Below are 7,536 nucleotides of genomic sequence, written 5' to 3' on the forward strand. Positions count from 1 at the left end.
TCTACCAAATCCACTCACAAGGCATTGGTCGGCCCGGGGCTATAGCAGAAGACACTTGCCCAAGATGCCACGCAGTGGGACTGAACCCGCAACCGTGTGGTTGGTTAGCAAGCTACTTACCACACAGCCACTCCTGCGCCTATTAATTGTAAAGAATGTAGATAATGTACACAATTCCTCATCTCTTAAATATAGAACTATATTATAATTGATACGTTAGATCTATACGGCGTATAAAACAGGCTAACAATAATAATAGCTTTTACTTGTGTTTTAGAGTAGAGAAAGGAGCTACATACATCAACTTGAATGATCTTCATTTTAAGCAACTGTAGAATGACAACTTGTAAAGCAAACAAAGGCAGGGAGGGAATTCAGGAGAGTTATAGTTCTAGAGAGAGAGAGGATTGGATGAAATGGTTTATTCAGTATTTGGCAAGTTGAACACAATATGGGTGCTGTGAGGAAAAGGGATGAAAAGTCCGAAAAGCTGTAATGCATATAGCACAAGATCAGTAAGATCAGGAACAGAGGCCAGAAAAAAAGCGGTGAAAGGGACATGATGCGAGAAAAGTATGTCTGTGAGTCATCTTAAAGTGTTCTTAAGAGCGAATTGATATCAACCAGTCAAGCGGCAATTATAGATATAGTCAAGGCTATCTGTTTCTGCAGTTGGAGAAGCAGCTTTATTAAAGAAGCATTACATAGGGTTTCCCTTCAGTTTTCTAAAGGGATTTCAAGTTGTTGGGGACTAAAGTAATTCCTGGTTCTAAAAAAGGAAGGTCTGTTTTTGTAGTGCAATGTTTGCACTGTTGAGGATGTCAGATTCACAAGGAACAACTCAGCAATCATGACACCGAGCATTTGTACACTCTTTAAAGGTTCCAGTTGTGTGTTGTTCATATAGAAGAGTTTGTATATGGTACAATAGTATTTACTTGATATATGTAGTAACTGCGATATAGCATTAATTTCGGTGTAAAATATGTTTTCTAGTATTAATAGAACCAGTGCATTGTGGGCAGAATTCCTAGGTTCCATTGGGCTTAATCTTTAGGTGCTCAGATGTCAGAGTGGTGAAAGAGGGCATCATATAAATATGAATAGGCGTTGTAGGAATTGTCGACAAGTGAGTTATCAATATATGAAAAAGAGTAAGCAGAACAAATTCGGACCCTATGATACTCAGTTTCCTATCAGCACACAACACACTGGTTTGATCTGACAGGAAATTTCCGATCCGAAACGTGTTACTAGCAAATTACAGGTTCTGAAGTTAGTTGTCAATCAATCAATCTAATGGAAAACGAATAACATAAGAAAATAAAGACAGGGAGTTTTACTAGGTTATGTATCTGTAAAAATTCGAAATGAAATAATATGCCATTTATATCATTCTTGGAAGCAATAACATCTATCTGTGACATTGCCACCGGACCACAATTTAAAGATGCTTAAACAGGCGTTAAATAATGGAACACAGAAGGGATGAATTCGAAAGAAATTGTCAAAGGTGCAGGCGTGGTTCTGTGTGGTAAGAAGCTTGTTTCGCAATCACATGCTGCATTTGACAGGTGTTTTCGATATCCCTGGGCCGACCAAAATCTTCTGTGTGGATTTGGTAAACGTAAACTGAAAGACGGACTCTAGTGTCGAAGACGACGAAGGAGAGTTTAACGAGAAGACAAAAAAATCCAACTAAATAGACAATCAACGGCATACATTACTATTACTACTATTCCCCAACGTTTACAACTTATTCACTTCACCTGGTGACTCCTTAGTGAGACATCATAGGCATCCCAGAGTCGATCATAAAGCCTCCCAAAATCTGTACTCACATTTCCAATTTGAGTTTGAGCCTCCCTATCTAGTTTAGCATCGCTTGTTACTGTAGAATTCAAATATGTGAAATCATCAACGGTTTTCAGAGCTTTGCCTTCAACAAACACGCTGAGTAAGATTTCTATATTGTTACATGGATGGTACAGCAGTTCAGCTTTTTGCTCTGATAATTAAGCCAAAAGAACTGGTTGCTGTTGCAAATCTTTTAATGATGTACTGAATGTCCTCAAGTGAATGAGCAACTAGGACACAATCATCTGCAAACCGTAAGCCTCTCATTGTCTGAGATGCAACTTTAGAAAGGCAGAATCCAACATTATTACAAAAAAATTGTGTAAATAGTACTGATGCCAAAAGGCGCCATTTTTAACATGAAAAAGGCTGAGACTGAAAGCCATTCGAGAGAACAGATACCTTCATATCTATATGTCGGAACACTATGACAATTAGCTTTTTCTCGGAAAGCCTCCCGGCATACTGTCAAAGGCTTTGTAAGGTTAAAAATACGACCACTGGCCCTCGACCTGACCTAAACATACACTGACTTTGTGGATAGACAGAACCGATTAAGTTAGAGTTAATTCGGTTTAAGATGACACTAGAGAGGAATTTTCCTGCAACAGAGAGCAGGAATATGCTATGATGATTGTGACATTCACACTTATCTTTATATTTATATAGATCTATAATCGTTGCATCTTTATCTAAATATTTCCGCCACATTTAAAAATGTCTTCAGGAATAATACTCTCTCCTGAAACTTTTCCGTTTTATAGCCACTTTCACTTCATCCAAACATGAATCCAATTCAAGAGAGTCAATTATCAGCCTTTGGTGGGATATAATTGATTGAGTTAATGTCTACATTTGTATCTCTGTTGAATACATTTTTAAACTGTTCTGCCCAACGTTTCAATGTCATTACGATCTGGGAAAATATTCCCTTGTGTAGAAAGAAGAAAGAACAGGAGAAGCACCCTTCTTTACTTGGATCAAAAGTTCCCTTCAATTTTTTATTAAAAAATTTCATGTCATGTTTGTCAGCTGATTGTTGCAGAGCTTTAGTCTTTTGTTCCCGCTACTGCTGCGTCAATTTTCAGAATTCTGGTTGAACAAAGTTTTTGGCAGATTGTAAACCCTTTTCTTTCTAGCAGTGTTCTTATCTGTAATCCATTCTTTGTGAAGTCTGTATATTTCTTGAAGCAGTTCACTTAAGAACTCGTCATTTTTATCAAATCTTGGTTTTTTAGAGAATGAAAACACAAGAACGTCTCTGGATGATGACTCATAAATGAAATCTCTAAGTTGACCCCATAATTCTTGTATATTTCCCGTGATTCTAACATTACGTATCTTTTCATCAAGTGTTTGAGCGAGACTATCCTTCTTGTTATCTACTTTGAGCTTTGAAATATCAAGTCTCTTAATGAATTATTTACGTTTTTGTTTTATGGCCGGCCTTGACCTAACTTATATCTTGCTACAAACCATTGCGTGGTCAGACGGGCATCCTGCCTTATGGAAACTACGTAGTACTTCAACATCATTTCTATTTTGGCTTCGGACAATCGCATAATCAATCAAGCGACTATGAACTGATCTGGACGATGCCAAGTTATTTTGTTTTTATTGGACTGTTGAAAAATGTATTGGTGACAGAAAGTCCAAACTCACGGCACGAAAATATTATCACGAGTCCATCTGAGCTCATTGTGCAAAAGACCATGCTTACCAAGAATATTTGGCCTAGAAAGCTAATCTGAAGTAATACAGGCATTAAATTCTCTTAGAAAAGTTTCATCTTCATTGAGAATTTGGTTCAATAATATTCGTAATTTGGAATAGGACTTAACTGTCACATATTTTCTACGCCATTTGGGAATCGTAGTAATATAAGACGATCATTAATTCCATTTGGTAAGTATTCTTGTTTATGTACATTATCACTAATAAAGAAACCTACACCAGATTCTTTTTTCTCTGCCTCAGATTTACCACCTTTAACTGGTGGTAAATCTGGTAGTTTTGTCTCCAAGAACCGAATTATAAATGCTATTTTGCGCTCAAGTTGCTTCGTGTAGTCTTGGAGTGTGCGTACGTTCCAAGCAGCTATACTCATATCTATTTCCCAACCCTTTTTCTTTTGTCTTCTCATATTTTTCAACTGCATGGTTGAAAGTAAAGTCATTCACAGTATAATGACAAGATTGTGTGTGCAAGCGATTTTAGGGCACCTTTTCTTGCCCACACTTCACATAAGGGAAAGCAGTGCCATCCTAAAAAGGCTGCCTTGTAGGTACAAGGACTGAAATTTCTCACAAGATTCATAAAACAGCCTTTAAGGCACATACTGCATTATAAGTGCAAAAAAGGAAACTCTGCAGCCGAAGCGACTCGAAACATAAACTCAGTTTATGGGAAAGAATGCTTCAATGAAACAACGTACAGAAGATGGCTTGTAAAATTCAGAAGTGGAGATTTCAGCCTTGAAGATAGAGATCAAACAGGACGTCAAGTTGAGTTTGATGATAAGCTCCTTGATGCATTACTTGAAGAAAATCCTGCATTATCAGTTGAAAAAATTGGCAATAAGGCTTATTTCAAACCATGCAACTGTTCATCGTCATCTTCAACAACTTGGAAAGGTTCCTAAACTTGGAAAATGGGTGCCTCATGAATTGTCCGAAAGCAACTGCAAATCCAGAGTTGACTTCTACTCTTCTATCCATTCTCGCGAACACATTTAACCCTTTTTGGATAGACTTGTAACTGGTGACGAAAAATGGATCTTCTATCGTCGTAAACAGTGGCTTGGTAAAAGGGAAAAAGCTCAACCACAACCGAGAAGGGAACTTCATGGAGGAAAGGTTCTTCTCTCTATCTGGTGGGATTGCAAAGGAGTAATTCGCTTTGAATTATTATCACCTAATTCAACAAACAAAGCTCAAGTCTACTGTCAGCAATTAGAGCGTTTGAACCAAGCTTTGAAGAAAAAAAGACCCGCTTTAGTGAATGGAAAAGGAGTGATGTTTCATCAGGACAATGTGCGACCTCACACTACAAAGATCATATCACAAAAGATCGAAGAGCCAGGCTGGGAAAAATTCCTCATCCACCTTATTCTTCCGACTTTGTTCCTTCGGACTACTATTTGTTTCGTAGTTTACAGAATCATTTGGGAGACATAACTTTCACTAGTCAGGAGGAGGTCGAAACTGACATTTCAGAGTTCTTTGCTTTGAAACCAAAAGAGTTTTACATTGATGGGATTATAAAAGCTTGTAAATATATGGAAGGAAGTCATAGATAATCAGGGAAAGTACATTGATGATTAAATTTCAATTAAATATAACATTTGATCACTTGTTTTCTTTATTCAAAATTCGGAGAGAACTTATGGGATGACTTGATTTATTATAATTTTTATATTCCTTTATATATATATTTTACATTTTATACCCTTTGTATATGTATATGTTTGCTTGTGTGTATGTTGGCCATCAACCCTCAACCCTTTGGTAGATCAAGCCGTATCATCTACACTTGTTCTGCGATTGAGTGTGCATCTCACAAGTGGCACACTGTGCACTAGTACAGGTAATGTTTTCTAGTTTGGGCGGTGTCTCAGTATGGCTGCATTCTAATGACTGAAACGAATGAAAAAGTAAAGTCGTATTTTCCTGTCTACAGTTAATGTTAACAATGACCAGTGATATTGTATTGAATCAAAGCGAATGAAATTCTTTTATTCTTTTACTTGTTTCAGTCATTTGACCGAGGCCATTCTGGAGCACCGCCTTTAGTCGAGCAAATCGACCCCAGGACTTATTCTTTGTAAGCCTAGTACTTATTCTATCGGTCTCTTTTGCCGAACCACTAAGTTACGGGGACATAAACACAACACCTTCGGTTGTCAAGCGATGTTGGGTACACACACACACACGTACTCATATATAATGAGCTTCTTTCAGTTTCCGTCTATCAGTGGGACTAAACCCGAAACTATGTGGTTGGTAAGCAGCTACTTACGCTCAGCCTCTCCTGTGCGTGAACAGAATGCTACTCTCTACTACATCGCAGAACAGTAACCTCAAATATTCGTGTTTGTTTTAACAATACTTCTGTTGCTTACAACAATTAATTAGAAACTTAGCTGTACTTCACTGTGGACCCTGACTATATTTAAACTTGAGAGATGTAACTAAATTCTTTCAGGACTTTTGTAGTCTCCCTATCGATTCTGCCACATATTGTAGTTAATTACAATAATATTAATAACGATGTATTAGGTAGGCGTAAGGCTATGCATCTTGTAGGAGGGAACGGTCATTATATCGGTACAGGGTTAGAATATAATTGATTTATCCTGTAAAGATGAAATATAAAGTCGATCCTGAACGATTTGAATTTATACCGCAAGCTATTTTTATTATCACAAAATAGATCCTCCCATCCATACAACAAGAATGATTTCTTACCGCAGTACAAGACGATACATTTGTTGGAGAAATGTATAATCAAAGGAATCGGTTGCTGTAGGATTTGACCTAAAACCAGTAATTAATCGGCATACTCTTGTCCATGCATGACGATATTCACTTCACGCACGATGTCATGTCATTTTACACGACCACTTCACTTTATTTACAGATGAGCTTCGCAGTCCCAATCTTTTTAACGATTACTTTCCTAATAGATCACACATAAAGAAATAAAATGATGTAACAATAAGACTTATCTCAAGCACTTGAGATTTTTATAAAACTACAACTTCTTCCTTCATCATATGCTATCCTTCTTCAATAGAAGATAAAATGAATTGAGATCATGCGGTAATCATAATTTCCATAATTTTCATTAACAATATTAGTAAAACAGTTGACTTAGGAATTCGAAACTGCTTTCTTGATTTGCCGATGTGTACTACCACGACACATGTATAGAACCAATTCTTAGAATCATCTGTATTTTAGAAACTAATGAGTGTCCTCATGTGGCCGCTCGTCTACCTAGAAGCAACAGATAAATATCTTTCATATTATACTTGGTAACACCCAAATTTCTACATTTCCTAAGTCTGGGCTGACCTGTGTTAAACAACTAACCAGAATTACAACTAATTTTCAAACATACTACTACTACTACTACTACTACTACTACTACTACTACTACTACTACTACTACCACCACCACCACCACCACCACCACTACTACTAGTAGTAGTGGCCTACAATAACTGACTCATACGTGTGTGTGTGCGCGTGTGCGATGTGTGTACGTATATGTGCGTGTACATGTATAAATGTTCGAGTGCATACGTGAGTAACGTTTGTTTGCGTGTGCGAGTACGTTTGTTTATGTGTGCGTGTGTGTGTGTGTGTGTGCCTTGTCAGTTTTGTTACTTCTGATGTTAACCATTGCTAATACTAATTCGGCCAGTATTGGTATTGTTAGTGATGCTGCACAGCACTTCAGCTGCTGCTGCGCTTGCTGCTTTCTTCTGGAGTTACTACTACTACTACTACTACTACTACTACTACTACTACTACTACTACTACTACTACTACTGTCCTCACTGCTGCTGCTGCTGTTGCTGTGGTCAGTTTATTTATTTTATTTATTTGTTAACCTTCTGCGAGATAAACTAACTCCAGCTTACGTTGTGATTTATATGTTAACGCTTGCTCCAGC

The 7,536-nt window shown here is 37.5% G+C and overlaps 1 protein-coding gene across 2 annotated transcripts in view; it reads left to right on the forward strand.

Annotated features, from left to right (window-relative positions):
* The first annotated feature begins 7,415 nt into the window (after positions 1-7,415).
* LOC115232661 overlaps positions 7,416-7,536 on the forward strand; it is a 442,239-nt gene continuing 442,118 nt past the window's right edge. For both annotated transcript variants that reach the window (XM_029802677.2, XM_036500350.1), the window contains exon 1: positions 7,416-7,536. This exon is cut by the window's right edge and continues 257 nt beyond it. The gene's annotated coding sequence lies outside the window, so the exon portion shown is untranslated.

Source organism: Octopus sinensis, linkage group LG2, assembly GCF_006345805.1.
Source record: "Octopus sinensis linkage group LG2, ASM634580v1, whole genome shotgun sequence".
Classification (NCBI taxonomy): domain Eukaryota; kingdom Metazoa; phylum Mollusca; class Cephalopoda; order Octopoda; family Octopodidae; genus Octopus; species Octopus sinensis.